Raw genomic sequence first — 16853 nt, forward strand, 5'->3', positions numbered from 1 at the left:
GGATGCTCAGTCAGGAACCTGGGCCCCAAAGAGTTACTGGCTTCCCAACTCTCAGATCTGCACTCCTAGATGGCCATGGTCGTCATTTGAAGTAACAATCATTCATATAGGACAAATGGGGAAACCAAGGCAGAGGAGTGATATGATGTGTCCAAGATCAGCCAGCTAATGAGTGTTCAGTTTGAAGACTGGCTTCTTGTGTCCCAACTCATCCATTTTACAGATGAGGAAACTGAGGCCCAGCAAGGGGAAATGACTTGCCAAAAGGCTAGACCTCTGATTAAAGCAGAGCTGAGAGCTGAACCTAGCTGTCCTGATTTGCAGCACAGGGTCACTTGCGCTCTCCCATATTAGACACACACCACTGGCTACAGACACAAGAACACAGCACAGACGCTCAGGGACAGACACTCAGAAGCAGGTAAAGGCTGTGCAAAACTTGTGCACACTCCCAAGCATACGTGCTCACGGTGACACTCCCACAACACAGCATGGGACCTGCTGTCCACCTCCCCCACCAGGATCTGAAGAAGTCACTGCTCAACTTGCTCTCACTCCCCTGCCCCTCATCCCCCCAATCCTGTCAGCCCCCCACTTCCAGAACAGCACCAAGCCAGGGAGCTCCACGCTGTGCTGAAAAAGGGCACTTAATTTTTCATTCTTAAATGCCGGGATGCTCTTGTCTTCCAGCTTCACCCAAACCCCTTGGTAGAGATGGATGGGGGCGCAGAACACAGTTATCAGAAAGATTAAGCCAGGACTTGTCATTTTTTTATATCACGGAGCAGTCAGCCCGACGAGTGATGTCCTCCACTCCGCCAGGATGAGTCCAGAACCTTTAGTGCCAGTAGTAAAAACGACTATAAAAAACACCATCGGAGAAAGGGTAATGATGAAATTTAACTGCTCCCGATCACACACCTGGGGTCTGCTCAGAGAAGAACCAGGGGGTTCGGCCACATCATCCTTTACTGCTGTGTCCTTGTCTCTGCGTTTAAGGTCCTTCCATTGAACCAGAACACTGTGTCCACTGCCAGGAGCCGGGGGTCTGCCCCACCCTGCTCTGCCAGGCAGGTGCACAGGAAGCAGGAGGGAGCAGGAGCCGCTCCATCCTGGGAGGCCTGGGCCTGGGAAGGAGCCCTTCCTGCAGCTTGGTGTCCCAAGAGTGCCGTGGAGCTTCTGCCTGGCGTGCGCTAGGGAGCAGCGAGGGCCCTGGATGCTACTGCAGACAGGTGGGCCAGACTATGGCGGGCTGAATTTCATTTCCTCCGTATTCTCCTTCCATCTCACGATTATGTGCCAGGTGCCGTGACACATTCGTAGGCGCCACCTGAATCTTCTCATGGCTCTTAGTAGGTAGTGCTCTGCCCACTTAGCTTACCTGCTTTCTAGACATTTCCTCCCACCCCAGCCCCTCCTGTCTCAGGTCCCCATCTGCCCTGCCCCTTCAGCCCACCTAATGCCCTGCTCTAACCATGTTCAAATCCTGCAACATAATTTGCTCTCTCGGGCCTCTGGACTTCTGCACATACTGTCCCCCACGGCCTGGAACTCATCAGTTGGTCTGGGAAGCCCTCCCTGCTGTTCTCCAGGTCTGCTGCCCCACCGACTTGGGCTTCCTGTCGGGTACTCCCTGCATTCCCCCCGCCCCCCCAGGACATGGTTCCTCATGGTGTATTATCATTGTTTGGTCATATATACAGATGGTCTGTGGGGGTGCTTGTTGGGGACACTCTTCTGGGTCCAGAGATTCTTCTGGCCTTCACAAAGCTGATGTTTCAGGGGAGGTGGGCTGTCTGTCTTGCTCAGCCTTTGTGGACATGTGGGTAAAAGTATGAGTTTGACCCTCCTCTGTGAGGTAGGAGGTAATATCCTGACCCTACAACCAAGGGCCCTCAGGTCACCCAGTGTGACAACAGCAGGCCAAGATGGGGGCTGAGCTGTGGGGTGTTGTTCCTCATGTCGCCTCCTCCAGCCTTGGGCTCCTTGCTGTGCCTAACACGCCAGGCCCCCAACGAAGCTTCCCTCTGCCTGGGGTCCTCTTCCTGCTGATGACCTTAGGCTCACCCCTCACTGCCTTCAAGCCTTTGCGTAAATGTCATTTTATCAATAAATCTTCCCTGTCACAACTACACACGTGCGCACGCACGCGTGCACACACACACACGCACGTCTGTGCACCCTCATGTTCTGGATTTAACCTATTCTATTGTGAGTGAACTTACCATTTGTTTCCTGTGGACAGGGATTTTGTCTTTTCTGTCCCTTGTCACATCTCTAGTGCTTAGAATAGGTGCTCGGTCAATATTTGCTGAATGCATAGATGGATACGAGAGACACAGAGCTGAATCAGGCCAGGTCCTTGCCTGAAAGTCCAGCCAAGGCAGATGGACATTGTCATCCAAGTGAGAGGCGTACACAGAAAAAGAGCAACTCCCTCCCCTAATACTTGTCCCCTTTCTACCCCAGGATGTAGGCTTCTCCTAAGATCAGCCTTTCTCTACTCACTCAGGCCACCTGCCTATGAGCAGAGAACACCCTAGACCAGCCCACAGAGGACCAGCTGGGAGCTGGAAACACAATGGCTGACCCTGGCCTAGCTGGCACAGCTTCCAGCAGTTCTGGAGCAAACCTGGGCCGCTCGGAGAGGAACACAGCCCCCAGCCCCAGCCCATGACCACACTACCTGCAAAGGGCGGTTCCCCAGGACCCAGGAGGCCAGAATGCCAGTCTAAGACCCTACCCTGGGCCACCAATGGACCCTGAGTAAGTTACCTTCCTTCTCTGAGCCCCAGTGCTTTCTCTCCCATAAAGTGGGAAGATAAGAACTATGCAGATGGCTCTCAATATTTTCAAGTATGAGGACCCGTGAACATTTTTTTTAATGGAAGCATTGCATACATAAGGTCCACCCATCGCTCTCAATGGTTTCTTCACTAAGTTGACACATTGGTGCCTCCAGCATCTCAATCAAGAAACAAAACATCAGCAGATCCCCAGAAGACCCCTTGTGGCCCTTCCCCGTCCCTACTTCCCCTGAAGGTAAAGATTGTCCTGATTTTTTAACACCCCAGATTTAGCCTCCTTCAGTTATTGTTTTTGAATCTTGAGGATCCATTTCAACCTCTTCAGAATGCTGTTTTGATATTAGGATATATGGTAGTCAGTCTCCACGGTGACCCCCCCCCCCCCAAAGATGCTCATCTGCCAGTATTCTCTCCCTTGGGTAGTCCCCTCCCAAACTGAATCAGGGTGATCTCCGTGACGAGGAAAGTATGGCAGAGGTGACAGTGTATGGCTTCAGATCCAGCTTATAGGGGCATGTGGCTTCTACCCTGCTTTATCGGGTCACTAGCTGCGAGGGAGCCAGCCGCCATGTTGAGCCTTCTGTGCAAAGTACCATGAAAAGAGGAAGTCAGGCCTCCAGCCAACATGCCAACCACGGAAGTGCCCCATCTTGGAAGCAGATCTGACAGCCCTCATCAACATGTGACCGTGACTTCATGAGAGACACTAAGTCAGAACCACCTGGCCAAGCCACTCCTAAATTCTTGACCCATAGAAACTTCAAGAGATAATAAATGTTTATTGTTGTTTTAAGCGACTAAGTTTTGGAGTAATTAGTTACACAGTAATAGATAAGTAATACAGTATTCATTGATTGAGCAAATACTCAATGAGCCAAATCTCCTAGGCATTGAGTAACCCTTTAAAGGAATTCATTTAAAAAAATTATCTTAATACTATCTTCTCACACTAGGAAGAAGGGCTTTCATTTTGGTGCATGACAAAGACTTGATCTAGGGTAAGGACCGGAAATAACTTCAAGGTGCCTCCAAGGACTGAGGCCCCCCAGGTCCAGACCATGGTGGGGAGCTACTATATATCAGTTGATCTCTAATTCTTTCCTCTAAGACTGTGAAGATAGAAACTTTCAGGGACCTGTCTCCAGGCCTCACTCCTTTCAGAGCTTTGAACAACAGAATGTGAACCCAAGCATTGGGAGTCTAGCAGAACCAGTCTTCAAATCCTGGCTCCTCCTCTTCTGAATCTGTGTGACTTCAAACAAGTAACTGTACCTCTCCGAATTTCAGTTTCTTCATCAGAAAAATCCAAGAACCGATGCCCAACTCATGGGTTGTTGCATGGGGAGGAAGAGTGGGGACCTCATAATTGTAACTCCGAAAATACTCAGGAAACTTGAAGTGATGGTCACAGACTGGCTGAAGCTCTTGGAGGTATCAGGGACTGCCATTCCCCTCACAGGGACCCCATTTGGCTTTCCCATGTGCTGCTGCACCCCCTCCTAAGCTCATCTGGGCAGGGGTGGGGGGAGGGCGAGTTTTGAAGGGCCAGGTGAGCATATGGCCTCACAGAACTTGGTAGGCGTCCTCCTTGGCCTGCTCTGCTTCCTCTCTCTCCCTCGTTAGCGTCGCCCGGGGGCCTGCTCTCTCCTTAGCAAAGGCCTGGATAACGAAGGCCACAGCCTATTAATTGCGGTGACAGTGATAAAGGAAGAGCGGGAGGCTGCTATTTGTCTTGCCCGTAACCTCTCGCATCATTCCAAGATGAATGAAAACTCATTTTCTGCTTTGATTCGGTCTAATTTCTCTGGGCCCCCTGGGCCTCATGGGGGGAAGGGACTCACAGCCCCTGCTGAGAAGGAATTGAGAGGAGGAGGAGGAGAGGTCAGAGGTCACAGAGGGAAGAGGCCTGCTCCAGAGGGAACCAAGAACCTGGGGGGGGGGGAGCGGTTGGAGCCTCCATTCATTACCAGGAGGGGGTGGTCTGGGGCTTACAAGGTACTAGTTGATTGGATTCACAAACTAGTCCTGTGAAGGGGGGAATCTGCTACCCATTTCACAGATGAGACAATGATGGTGGTTGAGAGAGAATGGCTTGCAGGTCACACAGTGAGTGAGGACCAAGCCCAGTTTCAGTGTGGAGGAGAATTTGCCATTGTCACTGGCTCTTTCCCTGCCTTCCACCTGGATGAATGTCTTCTTTAGCAGAGAAGTTCCTTGGAGGGGAAATGGTGTCCAGGTGGGGGATGTCTACACCTACTGCAGTTCCTTTCTCCTCCACTGGAGGGGAGGGGGCGGGGGGGGGGGAATGGCAACGGGGGTAGGGAGTGGGGGCTGGGCCTTTCTATCCATCAGGGAACAAAGACTGACCATGGAGGGCCTCGTTGGAATGACCACCTTCTCATCTGTAAGAGGGAGCCAATGGTCCCTGCAGCCAAGACCACGTGGTGGCTAGAGAGCACGTGATGGGAACGGTGCCTCACACCCTCTCTGTAGAAAGGGAAAGAAAGCCAACAGTCTTGTCCCAGATTAAACGTGTGTCCAGGGGTCGTCTATTGTGAGTTCCTGTACCTGGCCTGCCTGGTCATTTGTTGCATCCCCTGGGTTCCCTCTTATGACCCAGAGGTCCCAAGAGGCCCAGAGAATGGGAGGGACTTGGGCCCCAGGACCGCTCTGCTGAGGTGGCCAAGCAGAGCATCTCCACAGACTGGGCAGAGGGGAGCCAAGTGCATTGAACATGCCTCACACAGCATCCTGCCAGGGCTTTGGGGGCAGAAGGCAGAGAAGCTGCATCCGGGAGGAACTTGGGGTGGTAATATGCTTGAATAAAGATGGGCTCTGGAGCCAGGCAACCTGATTTAATTCGCTGATCTGCCTGTTGACTACTGTGTGACCTTGGGCAAGCTGCTTTCCCTCTCTGGACCCCACTTCCCTCCTCTGTAAAGTGGGGTAATAATAGTACTTCCCTCCCATGATCATCGGTGCAAAGCAGGTGCTCTAAGCAAGCTGTGCTCTGAGGGAGTGCCACCAGGCTGGGAAGGGCTGATCTAGAGTGGAGATGTGTGAGAAGTGAGGCAGCTGACTCAACCGTGTCCCCCACTCCTCCCCAACCCAGGAGCTTCTCCCATATGCCCCAATCTGAATTGCAAATAGCCTTCCCTTCCCCTCCGTTCCAGCTGGAGACAGCTGAGTCCAGAGATACATCCCTGCCAGAGTAGGATGCCCTCAGCCTTGCTCTGTCTCAAAGGGTCTGCAGGAGGAGCCCTCAGACCAAGGCCCCTGTCCAGCAGCCTGGGAAAGAGTTAGCAAGGCCCCATTAGAACCATCCAGTCTGGCATTCAAGGCCCACACAGCCAGCTCCACCTTCTTTCTCTGCTCCCCATTCCCATTCCCTTCTCCATAGGCTCAGCCGAAGTCCTACATGAATACAGGGAAGGTAGGGATTACAGTGCCGGGTTACAGGCCTGATTTTGGCTCTACTTCCCACAGCCCGATACCCTGTGTGCTGTCGATAGTCTCATTATACAGATGGAAAGACTGAGGCTCCGAGAGTTTCCATAACTAGCAAGTGGCAAAACCTAGCTCTTAAGCATTACTCTATCCTGCCACAAAGCAAATCCTGCACAAAATCCACAGCAGAAATGGAGCCCAGGCCAGGAACTGTATAAAAGAAGCTTCTAGAGGGAGGTCACTCATTCACTGATAGGATATTTGCAAAGCACCTACTAGGTGCTATGCACTCGGAGACAACAATAGGGATGCTGAGAGCTGCACGGTTGATAACCTTAATCAGTGATATCGTGCAAACAATCGCTGGCATTTCCTGAGCTCCTTCCGCGGGTCCTCAGTTGTCTTGTTTGCAGGGCTCTGATCCTGTGGCAGCCCTGCGCCCTGCCAGGCAGGCAGTAGCGTTATTATCACTTCACAGATGAGCCCACTGAGGCACAGAGAGCCAAGTGTCTAAAGCCACACAGAGCCCAAGCATCCAAGTTCAGGTTCTCAGACACCTGAACCCGGCCTGTCTCCCTTTGAATAGTGATAGCAACAATGATGACATTGTCTAGTATTTTGGGATTCTTTCTGTGTGCCCCTCTGCTAAGCACTCAAAATGGCAATGGGATCCAGGTGTCACGATCATTTCCAGCTTACTGATGGGGAAACTGAGGTTTGGAGGTCAAGTAAACTATCCAGGGTAATGTATTGAGTATGGAGGGCGGTCGAGACTGGAACCCAAGTCCACAGACCCACGAGCCTTCTATTTCAGCACCATGCCCCCCCACAGAGCAGCTGTCCGGAGTAAGCAGTTTAGCAACAAGGGCCTTATTCTCTCTCTCTGAACTCCTGCAACAGCCTCCTGCAGGGACTACTCTAGTTTTTTCCCAACTCAACCCTTGTTCCTGGTCCATCCATACCAAGGGGTGACCACCCTACTACCAAGGGGTGGAGGCGGCTAGCTGTCCACCAAGTCATGATCCACCCTCTAAAGGGGAACTATCCCTGGAAGGCACTGCCCTGCCGGGTCCTACCTGAGGCCTGCGTTTGAGGCTGCGCAGTGAAGTCTCCCCAATGGCACATGAGCAGAAATGATGCATGCTGCTGGGGGCCAAGGAGATTAAGAAGCAGCTGCACTTCTCCACCCTCTCCTTTTCCCTGTCCAACGGCCGGAAGTGAGAGATTCTAGGATCTTCCAAGCTTCCTTACCCTGAAGGGTTGTGATGAACTAAAGTTCCCTTCATGACCTAGAGAGCTTTCACAGTCTGTGTCCTACGGCCTTCCCAATGTCATCTCTCAACACCATCCCTACCTAAGACAGTTTTCATAATAACAGCCTCACTCTCCCCAGCACAGCATGTTCTTCATATTTGTGGGTGTCTGTACATGCTGTACATGCTGATTCCCCTGCCTGAAACACCAGCTTATTCTCTTTTTAGAAAACTCCTATTCATCCTTCAAGACCCATTTTACATGTGACCTCCTCACTGATACCTTCTGTAGCAGAGGAAATTGCACCCACAGACACCCTCCCAATTGCACTTCTCAGAGTATATTATAATCATTTATTCCTCTCTATGACTCTCTGACCAGACGGTGGACTTTTTCAGGGTTGGACTTGTGCCCAGGATTTTTTAAAAAAATATTTTTAGTTGCAAGTGAACACAATACCTGTATTTTATTTCTATGTGGTGCTGAGGATCGAACCCAGTGCTTCCTGTGCGCTAGGCGAGCGCTCAACCACTGAGCCACAACCTCAGCCCCCCTATAATTTTTTTTATATCATTAATGGTTCCCAAGATGTTTACAACATAGAAAATGCTCAGCAAAAAAAAAAAAAAAAAAAGAATGTGGATAAACTGGTGAACAACATACATCATGAAGTATAAGGTTTATGCTCCAAGCTCTGCAGGACTTAGCCCTAGAAATAAATCCCTCTACATAGATGAACTGGGAAGTCTATTTCCTGCCCTTTAGTGTTTTTTTTGTTTTGTTTTGTTTTGCTTTGTTTTGTTTTTGTTTTTGTTTGTAGCAGGAATCGAACTCAAGAGCACTTAACTACTGAACCACATCCCCAGCCCCCCCCCCCAGCCCCTTTTTGGAGACAGGGTCTCACTAAGTTGCTCAGGGCCTCTCTAAATTGCTGAGGTCAGTCTTGAACTTACAATCCTCCTGCCTCAGCCTCCGAGTTGCTGGAATTATTGGTGTGTGCTACCACGCCCACCTTATTTCCTGCCCTTAAAAGAGAAAGTATTTGATTGCAGGAGAGAGAGAGAGAAAAAAAAAAAAAACCCAGGGGCCCAGAGGGAAAACCAATCTCATGTTCTTTCTTGTCTAAAGTCCTCCAAAGCTCCTCTCATGACTGAACCCTGATGATCCCTTGGGGGCTCAATCCTGAAACACAGGAGAGAGTCGAAGAGAAATAAATTCTAGATTTAAGCTGATTCACTTATCTGCTTCACGGCTTATTGGGAGCAGAAGGCCTGGCCTGGCCTCATCTTCCTCCCAGATAATTATGGGCTCTCTCCAGAGTTAGAAAGGCCTGGGCTCAAGTCTGGTCCCACCACGACCCATGCTCACATCCTCTGGGTTAAATGGGGAAGTACCACCTAACCCACAGGATTGCTGTAAAAAAACCTAGATCCTTCCTTACTGTTGATGTGGACTTTTTCTAATCTGAGAATGGGTCTCCCAGCCATTTGGGTCTGGGAAGCAAAGCATCCCACCCTCCTCCTTCCTCATCCCCACCTCCCCCTGTGGGTGGGGTATTCTGTCTCTCCAAGAATCTCAGAGCTTTTACCGAGTCCATGATGGAAATTGTGAGTGTGTGTGGTGGGGGGGGGTTGTGTGTGTGGAGGTGTGTATATGTGTGTGTGTGTGTAATTTTTTTTTCTCCCACCAAGTTGTGAGGTTGGGCAGGGCAGAGACACTTAAGAGTTTGAAGTAAAGGGACAGTGCGAGACCTAGAGAGATAAGGAAGAGAAAGCGGGGTGGGGAGGGGGACAGGGAGACTGAACCAAAATGCCAAGACATGAGGAGCACAGGAGAAAGACAGACAGACAAATGGAGAAAGAGCAAGAAAAAGAAAGAAGCAGCCCAAGTGGAAAGATTCACCCACAAAAGAGAGTGGGTCCCCCACCAGCCCTGCAGGGGAGGACAGAGACAAGCGAACCCCGGGACCCCCAGCTGAGCAACACTCAGTTCAGCCCGGGGTGCTCTGCTGCTGAGCAAGAAAAGCCTCCTCGCCCGCATCTGGATGAATTTGATATTCAATCAATGAAGATTAACTCGCCCAAGGTAAGGGGGCTTTCACATCCATAAGGAAGTCAAATACGATTATGCAGATGAGAAAATTATCCTGAGATGAGGAGCGGCTGGTATATGATAATTATGGGAGAGGGTGGACTCCCACACTGATTAGCATATCTCCAAGACCAGGCTGAGATGAAGGAGGCAGGGATGAGCAGAGGTGACCAGGAAGCCCACCCAGAGAAGTTGGTCAGACACATCTGGTCCCTGATGTCCTTCTCGGGTGAAGTGGACACTTCGCTTGGGCCAGGGAGGACGCTAAGGCATGCCTTGGTCCTGCTGTGTCTGTTCCAGCTCCTTGGATCAGCTGGCTTTGCTCTCAAAAGAGAGAGCGCTGCAGAGCAGGGCTCCTCCGACCTTGTCCTGCCTGAGCTGGATCCCCAGGAGACCCTCGTGCGCTGCAGGCTGGCTCTGTGCTCCTGGGTCTGGGGTGAGGTCCTGCAGCACTCACACGAGCCCAGCTGATGCTGGTCTCAGGCCACAGCTTGAAGGGCCTCAAGAGGTTCTCGGCCCATTGCACATTAGAGTCACCCGGGGAGCGTTAAAAACCCACCAGGGCCTGGGCCCCACTGCAGACCAATTACATCAGAGTCTCTGGAGAAGAGCCTAGATGCTATATTAAAAAAAAAAAAAAAAAAAAAAAGATGATTCTAGGGGGCTGGGGCTGTAGCTCAGTGGTAGAGCGCTCGCCTAGCACGTGCAAGGCCCTGGGTTCGATACTCAGCACCACATATAAATAAATAAATAAATAAATAAAAATATGAAAAAAAAAAAGATGATTCTAATGCTCAGGCAGGGTGGAGAGCCCCTGACCTGAATGATGCCTAGGATCCTAAGTCCATCCGTCTATTCCAAGTCTCCAAGAGCCTTCAGGCCCCAAGCCCCTCAAGCTGTAGACAGGACTGGGACTGGGCTAGGGGCAAGGAAGATGAGAGCACAGAGTGAGTAACCCAAACAGGACCCTAACAGGACCACTGAAATCAGCTATTGGGTATGGAACACCGACTGTGGCCTGAGCCCCCCACATCTATGCCCTCAACCCGTAACTGAAACTGGTGTCATCTTAATTGCACTCAGAGAGGAAAAGTGATTTTCCCAAGAGTGGAGTGAGGATTTGAACCCAGCTTGGTCTGTCCCCAAAGCACAAGCTCTTTCCACTCTGGCTGTCCCTTCTCACCCACAGGGGAAGGGTCTTTGGGGGTAACCTTCCCAAGGCTGAGCTAGAGGGTTCTACCTGGCCTGCTCTGCCTGAGGCCCTTGCCCTCAGGTGGAGGAGGAGAGTGAGATGAAGAAGGGCTTAGGAGTCAAACAGCAGCTGAGTTCAAATTCTGTCTCATTAGTGACCTTGGGCCAGACATTAATCTTCTCTGAGTGTCTGACCAATGGGGATGGTAAGACCAACTTTCAGGGCTGCTAGGAAAAGGAGATGAGGTCAGATGAGGAAGATGATCTTCTTCTAGGGGCTGGAGGTTGGCTGAGCCAAGGCTCGAAGGTTCTACCACCCATAACTCCTACTCCCACCCTCAGAGCCCTGGAGCCCCATCTCGCTGGGGCTTGGCGCGGTTGCCAGAGGTTCTGGTGTGACACCGAGGTTAACCCAGTGCTTCCAGAGTGGCTGACTGGGGCTGGACTTGTAAGCGCCATCCCCACCCTACGGCCCCTGTCAGTCACTCCAACAAACAGCAACTGGAGCTGGGGCCCGTGAGGCACCCACCCAGAGGTGGGGGTGCAGGCCTACCTTGTGTTTCTATTTCCACATCACTCCCCAGGAACTCCCTGCCAGCCAGGGCAATGGAGGATGGGGGTGAGGAGAGGAAGAAGGAAAAGAGAAGAAAGGGGGTTCACACTGGGAGACGCTGGAAGTGGATGTGTCTGTGCCTCTGTCTTCCCTCCCCGTGTGTCTGTGTAGGTGTGCGTGCTCTGAGCCCTGCATGAATGCATCACGATGACTTCGTGCCTGTGCCTGCTGTGGAGTTGTGTGTCTTTTGCTCTGTGTGCACACACCTGTCCCCATGTGATGCATGTATGCATCTGGATGTGTGAGTCAGGGTGCCATCTCCGTGTCCCGGTGTGTCTGGATGGGAATCTATCAGTATATGATGAGTTGTGCATGCCGTTTGGATGGGGGAAAGACGGCATGTATGGGTGCATCCGAGTGACTATGTACCCACGTGTGTGGGAAGATCTAGGTGAGTGTGTATTAGCGTGGAAGGATGAGTGAGTGGCGTGAGTGTGCATATGAGTGTGCCTGCATCCGTGTGGGTGGGTGCCAGTGTATCTGGGGTTGTGTGTGTATAGATGGGCATGAGTCAGGGTGGGGCTGGAGGGGGGAGACCCTGGGTATGCTCATTACCCTGCGTACCTGTGGTGGAGGGGGCGTGTGTGTGTTCCTGTGTGTCCGGGCACAGCATCAGCGTGAGGGGACAAGTATTCTGCATGAGACTGAGTGAGGACATAGTAGTGTGGGAGGTGTATTTGTGTGTGTGCATTTCTGTGAGTCTGGATGGCTGTCTGTCCGTGTGCAAGGAGTGTCCCTAGCTGCACAAATCATGGTGAGGGCGTCCCTGAGTGTCTCTAAGGTAGGGCGCGTGGGTCTGTGTGGGGTGAACCGAAGCGTGTGTGTGAGCGCCTGGGTGCGTCTCTGTCGATCGGCACCTCTCCAGCTTGGCTGGGCTCTGGCACTGTAAATCCATCAACTCCGCATGATTTTGTCAATGCTGACAGCTAACTTCAACATGACGACAAATCTGGCCCCAGAGGATATTAAGCAAAGACACATGAGCCTATAATTTTCTGCTTCCACGTGTGAGATGCTATAATAATCAAAAGAAAATGAGTTTCTAACTACCCCCGCTCTTTGTGCTGCTGCTTTCATGCCGGCTGCACTAATTGAATCACCCGGCACCACTGTATCAATGGTAACTTGGGTATTGGGGGGTAATCAGGCGTGTGGGGGGGACCAGCTTGGAGAGGTGCGGGGGCTTTTGTGAACGTCCCATCTGCCTCGTGCACCAAAGCTGCCCGCCCGCATTTGGCTGGACAAGCGAGTGACTGAAGGGCAGCCCCCCACCCAGGGGAGGGTCTGGGAGGGGAGGCCTGGGGGAGGGGGCACCTGTACCCAGATGCTGCAGCCCAGGCCCCTTGGTCCCAGAAGGAGAACTGTGCAAAAATAATAGGGATTCAGACTTTGGAAGTGGGCCTACCTGGGTTCAATCCTGGCTGACAGCCCTTATGTCATTTGACCTCTGGGGCTTGGTTTCCTCATGTAGAAAATGGCACAACCTGTCTGCCCCACGGGGTGTGAAGGACCAGTGAGAAAACACAGATTAAGCACCCTTGGTGGCACCACAGAGAGAAGGCACTTGGAAGTTGTCCTTATTTTTGCCAGTGCCGAGTGCTGACTGTGCTCTACCTTGCCTCCAGTCTGAAGCACAGAGAGGCTAAGTAACTTGCCCAAGGTCCCACGGTTGGAGGAATTAGGCTTCAAACCTTGGAAATCTGTCTCCATAGTTCTCATATTGATTCACCACCTGTTCTCCTTAGACTTCAGCTGTACCTTATTCTCCCTTTTGTCCTCAAAAGTCTTCTACCTGTGGGCTGGGGATGTGGCTCAAGCGGTAGCGCGCTCGCCTGGCATGCGTGCGGCCCGGGTTCGATCCTCAGCACCACATACCAACAAAGATGTTGTGTCCGCCGAGAACTAAAAAATAAATATTAAAAAAAAATTCTCTCTCTCTCTCTCTCTCTCTCACTCTCTCTTTAAAAAAAAAAAAAAAGTCTTCTACCTGAATCTTTTCTTTGTCTCCATGAGAGATCCTGCCTGTACCCATAGGACTTCTTTCTGAAGTGAGACTCCAGAGTGGGATGGAAATTCCTCCATCCCCAGCCTTCCTGTGCACCCCCACATCCAGATGAGAGATGCCCCTCATGTCATTCTTCAGCTCATGCCTCCACCTCCCATCAGACCCCAAGCTTCTTCCCCCCCCCCCCACTACTGGGGATCAAACCCAGGGATGCTCTATCATTGAACTTCCGGTCCTTTTATTTTTTACTTTGAGGGAGGGTGATGCTAAATTGCTGAGGCTGGCCTCAGACTTGTGATCTTCCTGCCTCAGTGGCTGGGGATGACAGTTGTGTGTGCCATCACACTCAACTAAAAAGCAAATTTTCAGGAATCAGTTGTCATATATCTGGAACTGGGTGGAGAACTGGAGGCTTCAAAGTGGATATTAGTGTAACTCCCCACTTTTGTAGAGCAAAGCCTGGAGCAGTAGCAAGGATTTGGAGGTGGGCAGATTGTTGCTGAAGATGTCTGGGGGATTCAATTTTCACAACTATGAGATAGGGACAATTTCCTTCCTAAGATCAGGAAAAAGGCAAGAATATCTGTTCTTACCACACCTATTCTGCACTACACTGGAGATCCTAGTCAGTGCAATAAGACAAGAAAAAGAAAACATACAGATTGGAAATGAAAAAAAAGAACTCTTTACAAACAGCATGAGCATCTTCACAGAAAACTCTATCAGGGAAAAAAAGGTACTAAATCTATTAAGTTTAGCAAAGTTGCAGGATCAGATACAAAATCAGATACAAAAATCAATTCTGTTTCTACATACTAACAATAAACAATCAGAAATTGAAATCAAAGAGGAACATTAATCCCATTTTGCAAGCTTCCTGGAAGAAGTTTTTTAAAAAATAATTATCTAAAAATATCAGACTTGGGTGCTTCCTGATGAGGCTTCTTCCTGATGAGGGAAAGAAGGAAAGAGGCTGGCAGAGAGTCACACCCAACACCCTCCTGTCTGTGTCACAACCACAGAGAGGGAGCACTTCTGATATCTCCTCAATAGTTGTGCCAGTTACAGATCTTGGGGCTTTATCCACAAGTGTAGAGGAACAGCAGACAGGAAGGTATTTATCAAACTCCAGGGCTCTCCAGGAACGTGTTGCCATGAGCACATGAATACTGTCCACCATGTGGGCTACTCGAGAAGAAAATGAGAGCCACAGCCTGCACGAGCTCCCCCTTCCTCTCCCTCCATACTCCTGTACTCAATGCAATCTAGCAAATCTTAGGCCATTTGCAACCTGGATCACATCCAAAGGAAATCCTAACAGCTTCCAAAAGCACTGATTGGCAATGAAGCTTCTGCCTCTCTTGAACAGGCAGCAATATGGGAAAGGAAATTACACTACACACCAGACCACAAAGCTTTCTTAAAATCCTCTCAGTCCTGACTTTCCCTAAAGTCCTATCTATCACTACATTCCCACCACTCTCTATTTTCCTTTGTCTCCTCCTAAAACTCCAGCTCTGCCTTCTTCTGCCTCCACCACTTACCAACTGGATCCATTCTATTCAGTTTTTGCCTCTATAAATTTATACTTTTTTTTTTTTTTGGTACTTGGAATTGAATCCAGGGACCCTTTACCACTAAACTATATCCCTAGTCCTTTTTATTTTTATTTTAAGCCAGGGTCTCGCTAAGATGCTAAGGCTGGCCTCGAACTTTTGATCTTCCTGCCTCAGACTCCCAAGTCACTGGCAATTATCGGCATGTACCAGCACTTCCAATTTATACTTTCTTTCCTTTCTTTTTTTCTTTTCTGAGGAGGAGATACCAGGGATTGAACTCAGGGACACTCGACCACTGAGCCACAACTCCAGCCCTATTTTGTGTTTTATTTAGAGACAGGGTCTTGCTAAGTTGCTTAGTGCCTTGTTTTTGCTGAGGCTGGCTTTGAACCTGTGATACTCCTGCCTCAGCCTCCCAAGCTGCTGGGATTAGAGGCGTATGCCACCATGCCTGGCCCAATTTATGCTTTCTTGAATGAAGATACTTCCACTTTGAATCTGCACATAGTCACCTGATCAGCTTAGGTGTGGGAACGGGGGAGAAGAAAGACTGCAAGTATTTACACCTTCATATCCTTGTTCTGACCTCATCAGAAGTCCTCAAGTTACTCACATCCTTGTAGGGAGAAGACACATAGAGATGCTATACCACACCAGGGTGACACTCCTCCACACCACAGTGACACTCCTCAAGGCTGGTCTGAGCTACTACAGATGCAAAGAGGAGTTCCAATTCCTTCATCAGGGGCTTCAGAAAGAGGGGACATTGAACTACCCTTTGAAGAACCCATAAGGCGGTCAGCTGGTAGGGGACAGAGAAGAAAGAAAAGGAATGGACAATGAATTACACTTCACCACCTGACAGTTTGCATCCATTGACTTATTTCCCACCCACTGCTGGGTAACAGTAGTCTTGTCAGGTGGGTATATATTAATCTTCCCATTTTACTGAATTGAAGATTGAGGCCCAATAGGAAAATGAATCTGAAAAAGGTCACCCAGAGAGTCTCTGATGTGGATAGGACTTGAATTCCCATCTGTCTGGCGTGGAAACCCTTATGGTGAAGAGGGGGAAGGGGTAGAACTTCATACAGCCCCAGTGGGGAGTAAGGTGGGTGTGGGACAGGAGGTTCTGACCACTGGATATCTGGGTAAACAGAAACAGTAAGGTGCAGATTCCAGTGAACAGCATACCACCATTTATGGAAAAAGCAGGAAAGATGATACATATTTGCTTATTTTTGCCTGAAAGAGCTCTGTAAGGAAACCCAAGAATTTGGGGACCTTGGAGGAAGAGGAATAGGAAGGACCATAGAAGTAATGGGACATAACTTTTCCTATCCTTGTGTATGAATACACAACCAAGGTAACTCTGCACCGTGTACAACCACAGAATGGGGTCCTAATTAGAATAAGTTACATTCCATGTGTGGCAAAAATACGTTCTACTGTCATGTATATCTAAACAAAACAAATAAAATAAGAATTTGGGGGGATATTATTTGTCCTTGGGATGAGAACAAGGGAGTATGGAAAATGGGGGCTGGGGAGAGGGGTGGAGAGAGACATCTCACCCTCTCTTCAAAGCTTTTTGAAATTTGAACCATGTGACTGTCCTATTCAAAAAGTACCTAAATGGCTCCAAAAAGAAAAATAAATAAGCATTACACCGAAACATTAAAATTCAAAATAAAACAGTTTCCCAATCGCGACCACGTCCTTGAGGGTCACCTCTGGGTTCAGGCTGTGACCCACTTTGAAGCCTGGCTCTTCAGAGACGGGTGTATATGGGGCAAGGGGGAGAGAGCCCTGGCGGGTCCAAGTCATCAGCAAGGCCCTCGCCGGCTGCCACCGAGGACGAGGACGCTCCCTCTGTCCTCTGATGG

This window comes from Ictidomys tridecemlineatus, chromosome 3 (genome assembly GCF_052094955.1).
Source record: "Ictidomys tridecemlineatus isolate mIctTri1 chromosome 3, mIctTri1.hap1, whole genome shotgun sequence".
In the NCBI taxonomy this organism is placed as follows: Eukaryota; Metazoa; Chordata; class Mammalia; order Rodentia; family Sciuridae; genus Ictidomys; species Ictidomys tridecemlineatus.